Source organism: Coregonus lavaretus (assembly GCF_964263955.1).
Source record: "Coregonus lavaretus genome assembly, chromosome: 39".
Lineage (NCBI taxonomy): Eukaryota > Metazoa > Chordata > Actinopteri > Salmoniformes > Salmonidae > Coregonus > Coregonus lavaretus.
Window position 1 is genome coordinate 23,963,476 of NC_140026.1, and position 15,002 is coordinate 23,978,477.

The 15,002-nt window shown below is 42.5% G+C and overlaps 1 protein-coding gene across 1 annotated transcript in view; it reads left to right on the top strand.

Moving 5' to 3' along the window:
* LOC311113006 (ankyrin-2-like) overlaps positions 1-15,002 on the top strand; it is a gene marked incomplete at its 5' end in the record, with an annotated part of 103,136 nt that overhangs the window by 12,058 nt on the left and 76,076 nt on the right. The gene's annotated exons all lie outside the window — the stretch shown is intronic.

Sequence of the window (15,002 nt, forward strand, 5' to 3'; positions counted from 1 at the left end):
TCATTTAGCTCTTGGGATCTCTCCTTTGATCATCAGTCCTAATGCCAATCTATCTACAGTGTGATGGTTGCCGTTCTAGCTCTGTCCATTGGAAGGAATGAGGCTTACAGTACTGTACTGTATGTGTGCTACCAAAACATAACATTGATTCAACTCTATAGCAAAAATAACTTTAAATAAATAACTCTTTAGGAGCTATGGTAACCACGTAATGTGTGTAATGTGCAGGTTGGCCTGTTAGTGATGAAACGCAAAACATTTGACTATTTGGCTGTATTCCTAATCACTGCACTCTACTCTCTACAATTAACATTGTTCTCAGATTAAGAGAGGGATTGGCCCAGTCTCCTTGAGCGCTGTGTTTTTGCCGTTCTCTCTAAAATGTTATCATTGTCATCTTGAAGGGGGCTGTCAGCGTGATTACATTAGGAGTAAAGAGCCTCTGTCATTCAGGGTTCATTATTAAACAGGCAAGGCACTACTTGTACGTAACACTGCTATGTCTGACAATAGCTTTCACTGAGCAAATTTAGCACAGGAAATGGCAATGTGCTTCCCTTTATAAAAAACACTTGTACCCCAGGCTAAATCAAAGTTTTCATTTTTCTTGTTTTCTTGTATATTTCTGTTAGTAAGATCAACACCAAAATTGGATTTTAATACCGCTAATATTAACATTGAAAAATCAATGAATTAATAACATCTAAATCCATCAATCTGAATCTATCACTCTGACCTCTCGTAAATCCACCATGCGTCTCCCTTAGGTAAAATAAACAGAATGTTAAGTATATAGATGGAGGGAGAGATAAAATAAGAGGAGAAGAGGTTAGGGGGAGGAGTGTGTGAAAATGAAAGTCAATGAACTAAGTAGACCAGACCCAGCTTCTATTGGGAGACACACCCAGTTAAGTAGAATATCATTTATATTTATTTTGCAATAGAGTACCACAGTATGAGTCATAATACCCATAAAACCTAGCAGTCAAACAAGGAAATGGTTCCAATCGAGGTTTTTTCACCATTACCTTTTCCCATAGGGGACTTTAGAAACACTTAAAATATGTGTTTCGTGTAGGCTTACCCTGACATGACGTTTTGATAACCGTGTAAATCTCTCTAGGACAAGGTGACTTTTATCAATATATTCGCCGGTATTTACCCCCCAAACATGAAATGCTAATTAGCTGCTAATGTGGCTATCATAAAGAACTACAAATGCCATGATGATCTGGACGAGACTGCCAAATTGAGGCAAAGGTAAGAATCTCTGGATTAACTATCTAATGTTAGCTAGTAATGAATACATTTCTTTAAATTGACAATGAACTGTCTTGCGCAAGTTTTAAATTGACACAATACCTGTTAGCAAAGTAAGCAAATAGAGTTGACGTGAATGAGCTTGCAGGGATTTGTAGTCTTGCATGATGTCTACTTTGATGCTAATTAGCATTTTAGAAATCTGAGAGTAAATAGAGCCAAATATATTGATAAATGTCACGTTGTCCGAGAGTGATTTACATGGTTATCAACACGAAACATAGCCCTTATTTTAAGTGTGTCTAAAATTCCCTATGGGAAAAACGAATGGTGGAAAAATGATACAAACCATTTCCCTGTTTGGGAAATGACTAAAATGTAAAAATGTAAAATGTAAAGTGAATGATGGCAGGCCCGTGTGACAAATGGGTTATTTGCATATAGGCCTACTGTAGCTCTGATTGGCTATGCCGCACCATCTGTGTAGACTCCGGTCCTGGACAAGACAGATGTTTTTATTAGGTTTTATTTCCTGCAGTGTCTATTAATTATCCAAACGCATGGCCGCTTTCCCACTCTATATTGCTATAGAATTTTCACAAATGCCCTACAATATGTAATTCCCAAACGTTCTATGAATTTATGAAAATGTGAAAATGACCATATCTAAGTGCTTGCTTGTCAGAAAATATAAAAAAAGGTGTCATATTCTTCCTGGGGGTGTATATGAACAGATTTTAATAAGATTTCATGTTGCTAAAACGCTGTCAGTTCCACTTTAATTACTGGCCACTGGCAGGAGGAGGGGATGGATCAGTGAGTTTAGGTCATTGGTGTTTCCCTCTATCATTTTTCTTCTTCTTCCCCTCTCTCTCTCTCTCTCTCTCTCTCTCTCTCTCTCTCTCTCTCTCTCTCTCTCTCTCTCTCTCTCTGTATTTCTCTCTGTATCGCTCTCTCGCTCTCTCGCTCTCTCTCTCTCTCTCTCTCTCTCTCTCTCTCTCTCTCTCTCTCTCTCTCTCTCTCTCTCTCTCTCTCTCTCTCTCTCTCTGTATTTCTCTCTGTATCGCTCTCGCTCTCTCTCTCTCTCTCTCTCCCCCACTCTCAATATCCTGCCTCTCATCCTAATCAAACCTGTGGGCTGTTACAAAGTCTACTATATCCCATTGTAGAAATGACATTTGCATAGATTTACTGTTATTGACCATCCCAGCGTTATAACAGCTAGTTTTCCATTACATTCCCTCTTTCTGGAGCATATCTCTCCCCCTGAGAGGCTGGTGGGTCTTAATTTAGGAGGCTCATGACCATTATCTGTTCCTCCTCCAACCCATTAACGTTCCTCATCACGGGGCTGGGGGGGGGACACTGACAGGGGTCACAGACAACTGTTAGGATGTAAATAGTCAGGCCTTGACAACCACCATGGTCACGGTGGTCAAGCAGATAAACAACAGTCACATGGCCATGGGGTGTGTGTGAGCAGTTGTTTGTTGTTTGGACTATGTGTCTAAACCCCACCACACACACACAGACAGGCACACACAGTTTTCCTCACAAAGCCAAAGCAATCTAGATAGGTAAGGTGAGGTGCCAGCCACCCCCTCTCTCTCACTCACATACAGTATACACACACTCTCTCTCTGTCTCTCTCTTTCTATTTCTCTCACATCTGAATGCGTGTGCTTTGATGCAGTGGTCTGAGCTAGTGCTCTACTGTATAATGTCAGGAACATATAGATGTTCCGCTTCATAAACCAAGTCAGATTGCCATGTCAGATACAGTATGTTGCTAACAATGCAGATCCACTTTCACAAACACTGATTTCCTATTTAACACTAGTCCTCCTATACCTGTATTCTCTCTGGTCTCTCCCCTCCCGTTATCCGATGCCCGGACATCCCCCTCCACCCCTTCCCTCTCCTTCCATATGGTCAGTCCGGCTGCCCCTCCCCTCCTGGAATCTGTAACGGTAGAACAGTGACCTTCACACAGTGACAGGGACCTGGACAAATGGGGTGTAGGGCTGTTGCAGTAACCACACCGGCAGTCATGAGTCATGACCGCAGTAAAATTCCATGTGACCGTTGAGTCACAGTAATCTCCTCTTATGCATTCTGTTTACCTTATGCTACGCTCCAAAATGTATATCCATGATGGGAGAGAGCCCTAGGCGATGCTGTTGGTTCATTGATTGTGCAGGGCGGCTTACAGGCAGCCTACAATTATAGTGCATTTATATTTGATTTTGAATAGCCTAGTAATAGGGAATTGTTTATATTTTCATAATTAATTGGGCAACACATTACCTTTAGCTATACAGAATATCTCACCACCATGCATTTCCCTCTCCTCCTCTCTCTCCTTTATTCCTTTCTCGAACGTGCAGAAGGGCTGTCAACAGTTTAGTGAAATATGTTTAGTTGCGAAAACATGTTACTATTGATTTTCCCGAACAGATTTCACTTGGTTTCCCAAATTAAGCACTCGGTAGCTGCAGGAACAGGGTTGGAGAGCCCATGGCATACAGAGTTTGGGCGGAATATCACCTGTCGCGCAGCGAGAGCATGCTCCTCAAACAGTGGTTGATGAGTGGAGTAAAATAAGTGTTCTTATATTTATTTCTCAGCTGCTCATATTAAGCACAGCTCCGCTATAAAACCGAAGTAGCCTTCCAGGTATCATTGAAAAATGGACCTGCGGGAAAGCACGTGGCCTCCATTCGCAATTCGAGTGCATACAGATGACATGTATTTTTCCCCTGCCCCTGTTCCTGCTCATTTGATAATGGGCCATTCGAAATCGAAACTCATTTGACATATTAGTTCAGACAAGATTCAATTGAGAATAGTCTGATGGGTGAAAATATGTTCACTTGATGAGAGAACAGCTGTGCAGCCTGAGGCAGGGAACAGAGCGCAAGCTTTTTTTCCATTCCTATGGCATGGAGCATAGCCAGATAACGTACAGTAGGCCAACTCATATTCTGTTCTTCTGAAATACATTTTCTTCATATCAAATCAAATCAAATCAAATTTCACCACATGTGCCGAATACAACAGGTGAAATGCTTACTTACAAGCCCTTAACCAACAATGCAGTTTTAAGTAAAAAATAGATAAGTAAAAAATAAAAATAACTAATAATTAAAGAGCAGCAGTAAAATAAAATAACAGTAGGGAGGCTATATACAGGGGGTACCGGTACAGAGTAAATGTGTGTGTGTGGGGGGGGGGGGGGGGGGGGGGCACTGGTTAGTCAAGGTAATTGAGGTAATATGTACATGTGGGTAGAGTTAAAGTGACTCTGCATAGATAATAAACAGAGTAGCAGCAGCGTAAAAGAGGGGTTGGGGTGGGCTGGGGTGTGGGGGACAATGCAAATAGTCCTGGTAGCCATGATTAGCTGTTCAGGAGTCTTATGGCTTGGGGATAGAAGCTGTTAAGAAGCCTTTTTTGACCTAGACTTGGCGCTCCGGTAACGCTTGCCATGCGGTAGCAGAGAGAACAGTCTATGACTAGGGTGGCTGGAGTCTTTGACAATTTTTAGGGCCTTCCTCTGACACCGCCTGGTATAGAGGTCCTGGATGGCAGGAAGCTTGGCCCCAGTGATGTACTGGGCCGTAAGCACTACCCTCTGTAGTGCCTTGCGTTCGGAGGCCGAGCAGTTGCCATACCAGGTGGTGATGCAACCAGTCAGGATGCTCTCGATGGTGCAGCTGTATAACTTTTTGAGTCTCCTGAGGGGGAATAGGCTTTGTCGTGCCCTCTTCACGACTCTCTTGGTGTGTTTGGACCATGATAGTTTGTTGGTGATGTGGACATTTGAAGCTCTCAACCTGTTCCACTACAACCCCATCGATGAGAATGGGGGCGTGCTCAGTCCTGTAGTCCACAATCATCTCCTTTGTCTTGATCACGTTGAAGTAGAGGTTGTTATCCTGGCACCACACGGCCAGGTCTCTGTCCTCTTCCCTATAGGCTGTCTCATCGTTGTCGGTGATCAGGCCTACCACTGTTGTGTCGTCGTTAAACTTAATGATGGTGTTGGAGTCGTGCCTGGCCATGCAGTCATGGGTGAACAGGGAGTACAGGAGGGGACTGATCCCGCTCCCCTGAGGGGCCCCCGTGTTGAGGGTCAGCGTGGCAGATGTGTTGTTACCTACCCTTACCACCTGGGGGCGGTCCGTCAGGAAGTCCAGGATCCAGTTGCAGATGGAGGTGTTTAGTCCCAGGGTCCTTAGCTTAGTGATGAGCTTTGAGGGCACTATGGTGTTGAACGCTGAGCTGTAGTCAATGAATAGCATTCTCACAAAGGTGTTCCTCTTGTCCAGGTGGGAAAGAGCAGTGTGGGATGCAATAGAGATTGCATCATCTGTGGATCTGTTGGGGCGGTATGCAAATTAGAGTGGGTCTAGGGTTTCTGGAATAATGCTGTTGAAATGAGCCATGACCAGTCTTTCAAAGCACTTCATGGCTACAGACGTGAGTGCTACGGGTCGGTAGTCATTTAGGCAGGTTATCTTAGTGTTCTTGGGCACAGGGACTATGGTGGTCTGCTTGAAACATGTTGGTATTACAGACTCAGTCAGGGACATGTTGAAAATGTCAGTGAAGACACTTGCCAGTTGGTCAGCACATGCTCGGAGTACATGTCCTGGTAATCCGTCTAGCCCTGCGGGCTTGTGAATGTTGACCTGCTTAAAAGTCTTACTCACATCGGCTACGGAGAGCGTGATCACATAGTCATCCGGAACAGCTGATGCTCTCATGTATGCTTCAGTGTTGCTTGCCTCGAAGAAGGGAGCATAGAAGTGATTTAGCTTGTCTGGTTGGCTCGTGTCACTGGGCAGCTCGCGGCTGTGCTTCTGCTGACTCTTTGCCTGTTTGATGGTTCGTCGGAGGGCATATAAGCGTCTGGGTTAGAGTCCCGCTCCTTGAAAGCGGCAGCTCTACCCTTTAGCTCAGTGCGGTGAAACATAATATATTACCGTTTTTAATGTCCCGTTGGTAGGATATCCTTGATCTTAGGTCATCCATTTTGTTTTCCAATGATTGTATGTTGGCTAATAGGACTGATGGAAGAGGAAGATTACTCGCTCGCCGTCGGATTCTTACAAGGCACCCCGACCTACGTCCACGATATCTCTGTCTCTTTCTCATGTGAATGACGGGGATTTGGGCCTTGTCGGGTGTCTGTAGAATATCCTTCGCGTCCGACTCATTGAAGAAAAAATCTTTGTCCAATACGAGGTGAGTAATCGCTGTCCTGATATCCAGAAGCTCTTTTAGGTCATAAGAGACAATGGCAGAAACATTATGTACAGTATAAATTACAAATAACGCGGAAAAACACACATAATAGCACAATTGGTTAGGGGGCCATAAAACGGCAGCCATCTCCTACAGCGCCATCTCCCATCTGTCATAATGTTTCTTTAGAGCTGACTAAAATAAATAATGGTTTATTGTGATGGTGTATATTGAATTGATTTATTATACTTTTTTTATGTAGTTGTTCCAAAGGCGCGCACCAGTGGCTTGTATGCAGCTCATATGCGTGGAGGCTTGGAGATGCTAAATGTTTTTATGTTAATTAACGGTCAATTACCGTGGGACCGGCAGTCTTTTGCATAGGGCTGGGCCAAATATAGAATGAATTCGATTAATTCGAATTTGTTTTCCGTGATATTCCAAATGCCTGTCTCGCAAGAATCAAGGTTTTGTTCTTTTTTTATAGTTTTTATGAGCGTTTATGTCCGCTTGTTCTCGTGTTGTATTTTTGGTCTCGTCTCTTTTTCTCCTTCTGTGCTGTGTGCACCTCCCCATTTACACCAGAGATCTGTATATAATGAAGAGATGCACGTCTCCGCCCTAACAATGGGAGTCGTTGTCCCAAAGGCGGGAAGGCAGGCGACAAGCTTAGGTCCAAAATAAGCCCATAGAAATGCATTGGGCTTATTTTGGACAGATTTTAGCAAGAGTGAAACCTCTCGCTTCGCCTCTGCCTCTATGGTTTACACACACCAAGCCCCTCCCCCTACCTCTCACACCAAGCCCCTCCCCCTGCCTCTCACACCAACAAAGTTGAGAGATCACATCTTCCTCTCTGACAAGCGGTTTCAATGCGCTGTTTGCATTTGAGGTTTGGTCCAACAGAATCGATCATATGGACACCAAAGCCCATTGAGACGTTATTTTACTGTAATAGAGGAGAAGTTAACTTTTCTAACGAAACGCTTTTTATGTCTCAACTACTCTAATTGCACGCAGAGCAGACACTACTAAAACGAGAGTATCAATGAACATTGATTCTGGAAAATGATTGCTCAGTTTGTCGCGCGCCAGCATTGGGGTATCACGTACCGCTAGCAGCAATTTAGCCAAATACTGTTATACTAGCTGTCTAGTCTGTGTTTTATAAATGTGCAATAAGCATAAAACACAATTATAGAAGGAATTGTAAACTCGTTATCATTCTGAGAAATAAGGTAGGCCACTTGATTTCAACATCTGAACAAAGTGGACAGGCTACCATGCTTTTCAAACAGTTGGAGAAAGACAGAAGGGTGTGTTCATAACAATTCAACTGTTCAATCTTGTTAGCTAGCAAATAGATCCAGGTTGGCTTGAAAAATAAACTTGAAATATAAAGATTAGCTTGCTAATCACTAGCACGTGGCCTTGAGAGATTGTTGATGAGACCTGTGTTCATTTTCTATAATGCCTGCTACAAGAAGTTTGTCATTATTAGTGAATGTGCATTATGCATGGTTCTAGTTAAATTTGTAACAAAAAATGACATTTTCATAGACATACTTGAAAGCCAGATCAGTGATTATTGAAAAAAAATCAGGTTAAACTAGTTTATGGTTGTGGAAGGCTTAGCCTAGGTATAACTTCACAAGGCCTTAATTCATTAGAGTATTGCTGACTGTTTGAAATGCAGTGTATTTGACCTTCTAATTATACAACAATGCTTATTTAGAGAAAACATTAAAATATATACAGTTGAAGTCGGAAGTTTACATACACCTTAGCCAAATACATTTAAAATTTGCAATAAAATGCAAATTAATTACTTAAAAATCATATAATGTGATTTTCTGGATTTTTGTTTTAGATTCCATCTCTCACAGTTGAAGTGTACCTATGAAAAAAATTACAGACCTCTACATGCTTTGTAAGTAGGAAAACCTGCAAAATCGGCAGTGTATCAAATACTTGTTCTCCCCACTGTATACAGTGCCTTTGGAAAGCGTTCAGACCCCTTGACTTTTTCCACATTTTGTTAGGTTACAGCCTTATTCTAAAATTGATTAAATAGTTTTTTCCCCTCATCAATCTACATACAATACCCCATAATGACAAAGCAAAAACAGGTTTTTACAAATGTTTGCTAATTTATATAGATAAAAAAAACAACGAAATATCACATTTACATAATTATTCAGACACTTTACTCAGTGCTTTGTTGAAGCACCTTTGGCAGCAATTACAGCCTCAAGTCTGGGTATGACGCTACAAGCTTGGCACACCTGTATTTGGGGAGTTTCTCCCATTCTTCTCTGCAGATCCTCTCAAGCTTTGTCAGATTGGATGGGGAGTGTTGCTGCACAGCTATTTTCAGGTCTCTCCATAGATGTTCGATCAGGTTCAAGTCCGGGCTCTGGCTGGGTCACTCAAGGACATTCAGAGACTTGTCCCAAAGCCACTCCTGCGTTGTCTTGGCTGTGTGCTTAAGGGTTGTTGTCCTGTTGGAAGGTGAACCATCGCCCCAGTCTGAGGTCCTGAGCGCTCTGGAGCAGGTTTTCATCAAGGATCTCTCTGTACTTTGTCCCGTTCATCTTTGCCTTGATCCTTACTAGTCTCCCAGTCCCTGCCGCTGAAAAACATCCCCACAGCATGATGCTGCCACCACCATGCTTCACTGGAGGGATGGTGCCAGGTTTCTTCCAGACGTGACGCTTGGCATGCAGGCCAAATAGTTCAACCTTGCTTTCATCAGACCAAAGAATCTTGTTTCTCAGGAGCCTTTTGGCAAACTCCAAGCGGGCCTTTTACTGAGGAGTGGCTTCCGTCTGGTCACTCTACCATAAAGGCCTGATTGGTGGAGTGCTGCAGAGATGGTTGTCCTTCTGGAAGGTTCTCCCATCTCCGCAGAGGAACTCTATAGCTCTGTCAGATTGACCATCGGGTTCAGCGGGCGGCCAAACTTGGTGGTTCCAAAGTTCTTCCATTTAAGTGTGATGGAGGCCACTGTGTTCTTGTGGACCTTCAATGCTGCAGAATTGTTTTGGTACCCTTCCCCAGATCTGTGCCTCGACACCATCCTGTCTCGGAGCTCTACAGACAATTCCTTCAACCTTATGGCTTAGTTTTTGCTCTGACATGCACTGTCAACTGTAAGACCTTATATAGACAGTTGTGTGCCTTTCCAAATCATGTCCAATCAATTTAATTTACCACAGGTGGACTCCAATCAAGTTGTAGAAACATCTCAAGGATGATCAATGGAAACAGGATGCACCTGAGCTCAATTTTAGTCTCATAGCAAAGGGTCTGAGTACTTATGTAGATAAGGTATTTATGTTTTTTTTTAAATAAATTTGCAAACATTTCTAAAAACCTGTTTTTGCTTTGTCATTATAGGGTATTGTGTGTAGATTGCTGAGGATACAATTTATTTATTTAGAATAAGGCTGTAACGTAACAAAATGTGGAAAAAGTCAAGGGGTCTGAATACTTTCCGAAGGCACTGTATATATCGTGAATTGCCCATAAATTGAAAAAATCAAGATATGATTTTTATGTCATATTGCCCAGCCCTACATTTGCATGACAATAACCGGCTGACAAAATGTTATGACCGCCACAGCCCTATATGGGTGTCGGGCAGAGACAGAGATGGATGAGAGGGGAGGAGACAGGACCCTAGTCACTAACATCTCCTGTCGGTTCATATTCCATATGACAGGTAGAATCAATGGATTGATGAGTTTGCTTGTGGAATCTGATGGTCTAGTGATCGATATTCGTTAGTGAGCTGAAACAATCTCAAGGTGTTCTGTATTGTTACACCCTTGAGTGGCTGACATGAACAATGCCTTGCAAAAGTATTCATCCCCCTTGGCGTTTTTCCTATTTAGTTGCATTACAACCTGTAATTTAAATGGATCTTCATTTGGATTTCATGTAATGGACATACACAAAATAGTCCAAATTGGTGAAGTGAAATGAAAAAAATAACTTATTTCAAAAAATTCAAAATAATAAATTTCGGAAAAGTGGTGCGTGCATATGTATTCACCACCTTTGCTATGAAGCCCCTAAATAATATCTGGTGCAACCAATTACCTTCAGAAGTCACATAATTAGTTAAATAAAGTCCACCTGTGTGCAATCTAAGTGTCACATGATCTCAGTATACAGTGGGGCAAAAAAGTATTTAGTCAGCCACTATTTGTGCAAGTTCTCCCACTTAAAAAGATGAGAGAGGCCTGTAATTTTCATCATAGGTACACGTCAACTATGAAAGACAAATTGAGAAAAAAAAATCCAGAAAATCACATTGTAGGATTTTTTATGAATTTATTTGCAAATTATGGTGGAAAATAAGTATTTGGTCACCTACAAAGAAGCAAGATTTCTGGCTCTCACAGACCTGTAACTTCTTCTTTAAGAGGCTCCTCTGTCCTCCACTCGTTACCTGTATTAATGGCATCTGTTTGAACTTGTTATCAGTATAAAAGACACCTGTCCACAACCTCAAACAGTCACACTCCAAACTCCACTATGGCCAAGACCAAAGAGCTGACAAAGGACACCAGAAACAAAATTGTAGACCTGCAACAGGCTGGGAAGACTGAATCTGCAATAGGTAAGCAGCTTGGTTTGAAGAAATCAACTGTGGGAGCAATTATTAGGAAATGGAAGACATACAAGACCACTGATAATCTCCCTTGTTCTGGGGCTCCACGCAAGATCTCACCCCGTAGGGTCAAAATGATCACAAGAACGGTGAGCAAAAATCCCAGAACCACACGGGGGGACCTAGTGAATGACCTGCAGAGAGCTGGGACCAAAGTAACAAAGCCTACCATCAGTAACACACTACGCCGCCAGGGACTCAAATCCTGCAGTGCAAGACGTGTCCGCCTGCTTAAGCCAGTAAATGTCCAGGCCTGTCTGAAGTTTGCTAGAGTGCATTTGGATGATCCAGAAGAGGATTGGGAGAATGTCATATGGTCAGATGAAACCAAAATAGAACTTTTTGGTAAAAACTCAACTCGTCGTGTTTGGAGGACAAAGAATGCTGAGTTGCATCCAAAGAACACCATACCTACTGTGAAGTATGGGGGTGGAAACATCATGCTTTGGGGCTGTTTTTCTGCAAAGGGACCAGGACGACTGATCCGTGTAAAGGAACGAATGAATGGGGCCATGTATCGTGAGATTTTGAGTGAAAACCTCCTTCCATCAGCAAGGGCATTGAAGATGAAACGTGGCTGGGTCTTTCAGCATGACAATGATCCCAAACACACCGCCCGGGCAATGAAGGAGTGGCTTCGTAAGAAGCATTTCAAGGTCCTAGAGTGGCCTAGCCAGTCTCCTGATCTCAACCCCATAGAAAATCTTTGGAGGGAGTTGAAAGTCTGTGTTGCCCAGCGACAGCCCCAAAACATCACTGCTCTAGAGGAGATCTGCATGGAGGAATGGGCCAAAATACCAGCAACAGTGTGTGAAAACCTTGTGAAGACTTACAGAAAACGTTTGACCTGTGTCATTGCCAACAAAGGGTATATAACAAAGTATTGAGAAACTTTTGTTATTGACCAAATACTTATTTTCCACCATAATTTGCAAATAAATTCATAAAAAATCCTACAATGTGATTTTCTGGATTTTTTTTTCTCATTTTGTCTGTCATAGTTGACGTGTACCTATGATGAAAATTACAGGCCTCTCTCATCTTTTTAAGTGGGAGAACTTGCACAATTGGTGGCTGACTAAATACTTTTTTTCCCCACTGTATATACAACTGTTCTGAAAGGCCCCAGAGTCTGCAACACCACTAAGCAAGGGGCACCACCAAGCAAGCGGCACCATGAAGACCAAGGAGCTCTGCAAACAGGTCAGGGACAAAGTTGTGGAGAAGTACAGATCAGGGTTGGGTTATAAAAAATTATCTGAAACTTTGAAGAATCCACGGAGCACCATTAAATCAATTAAATCAATCAGCAATTATAAAAAAATTAAAAGAATATGGCACCACAACAAACCTGCCAAGAGAGGGCCACCCACCAAAACTCACGGACCAGACAAGGAGGGCATTAATCAGAGAGGCAACAAAGAGACCAAAGATAACCCTGAAGGAGCTGCAAAGCTCCACAGCTGAGATTGGGGTATCTGTCCATAGGACCACTTTAAGCCGTACACTCCACAGAGCTGGGCTTTACAGAAGAGTGGCCAGAAAAAAGTCATTGCTTAAAGAAAAAAATAAGTAAACACGTTTGGTGTTTGCCAAAAGGCATGTGGGAGACTCCCCAAACATATGGAAGAAGGTACTCTGTTTAGATGAGACTAAAATTGAGCTTTTTGGCCATCAAGGAAAACGCTATGTCTGGCGCAAACCCAACACCTCTCATCACCCCGAGAACACCATCCCCACAGTGAAGCATGGTGGTGTCAGCATCATGCTGTGGGGATGTTTTTCATCGGCAGGGACTGGGAAACTGGTCAGAATTGAAGGAATGATGGATGGCGCTAAATACAGGGAAATGCTTGAGGGAAACCTGTTTCAGTCTTCCAGAGATTTGAGACTGGGACGGAGGTTCAGCTTCCAGCAGGACAATGACCCTAAACATACTTCTAAAGCAACACTTGAGTGGTTTAAGGGGAAACATGTAAATGTCTTGGAATAGCCTAGTCAGAGCCCAGACCTCAATCCATTTGAGAATCTGTGGTATGACTTAAAGATTGCTGTACACCAGCGGAACCCATGCAACTTGATGGAGTTGGAGCAGTTTTGCCAAGAAGAATGGGCAAAAATCCCAGTGGCTAGATGTGCCAAGTTTATAGAGACATACCCCAAGAGACATGCAGCTGTAATTGCTGCAAAAGGTGGCTCTACAAAGTATTGACTTTGGGGGGGGTGAATAGTTATGCGCGCTCAAGTGTTCTTATTTCTTTTTTGTTTCGCCCCAAAAAATATTTTGCATCTTCAAAGTGGTATGCATGTTGTGTAAATAAAATGATACAAACCCCCATAAAATCAATTTGAATTCCAGGTTGTAAGGCAACAAAATAGGAAAAATGCCAAGGGGTGTGAATACTTATCACCAATGCAATTTTGCAAAGTGGATCACAGTGAAACTGTCAGTCATCCTAGCAACCAGCAAGCTTAAGGATCTATGTCAGTCATCCCTAGCAACGAGCCCACACCCCACACTACAGGCATACAAATGGTATTGCAACGCCAGGGTTGTGGGTTCGATTCCCACGGGAGACCAGTATGAAATAAGTATGAAAATGTATGCACTCGCTACTGTAAGTCTCTCTGGATTAGACCGTCTGCTAAAATGACAAAAATGTAATTGACATACGATAATGATAACAGCTATTTACTGTATGCCAGGTATTGTATTTGACAGCTGCCAGATAGATTGTGTTTGTTAGTGTAGTCGCGTGGGGCTGAAGCCATCTGCTCATCCATCCCCATCCCCATGACCTTCATCTGTCTTCCAGGCCTCTTCACTCAACCAGACTACCACACTACTAGGATCTTAATTTGAGACAGTTTGCTACAGCAGGAAAATAATCCTGCAGCAACAGGAAATGTGAATCATTATGGTGATTATAACTAATGGACATTTCTTGTAGGGGTTGATACATTTTTCATTAGGGCAAATAATGTATGACATTTTAAAGTGGAAATTACAAACTTTAGAAGCATTTCTATACCTTGAATACACTATTTGCATATCCTGCTGTGCAGGAAAATTCTCAGCAACAAGAGTGATCAAATTAAAATCCCACATCTATCTGTAGCCAAGCCTTGTTTACAGAGCCTTTTGCTCTATAACAAATACCAATGTTTCTCCCTGTCTTTAAGGCTGACATATTCCCAGTTTGTCCCTGGCATAATTTCCTCTGCACAGTCAAGGGAGAAGTAAGCTTGATGGTGGTAATGCATTTAAAGTAGCATTTATAAATTATAAATACATTGCAGGTGCCACATTAGATAGATGTCTTTCCATCAAGTCTCTGCCCGTGCCACTAGTGATGGAATACACCACCTATGACCGTGAGAGCTCCTTGTGGCTCATCCAGCACAGTCTGGAGAACCAATCAATCAACCGCACAGATTCACACAGTAGCCCTGAACCCCCAATTCAGACTAAACTCTGGAAACCATAACTGCTGCATTATGACCTTGTTTGCATAATGAAGTGGTCGTTATGATTCTACTATAGCAGTTGTAAAAGGCGTTAAGGGAAAACCCTTAATGGAGTACAGTAGCTATTTTCAACTTAATGTAGGAGGTGGAGTTGGCATTCCCTTAGGGAAAGTTATTTGGTCTACTGTAGGTGCAAGAAATGTATTCCTTTGTGGACTATTAAAATATAATTGACATGTATCAACTACCGGTCACTTTTTAACTGAAAACGCTCTTCTCAGAAGTGTACTTCATTACTTTTTGCACTTTCCTGTTACCCCTGCGGACTGTAAACTTTTAACTGCCT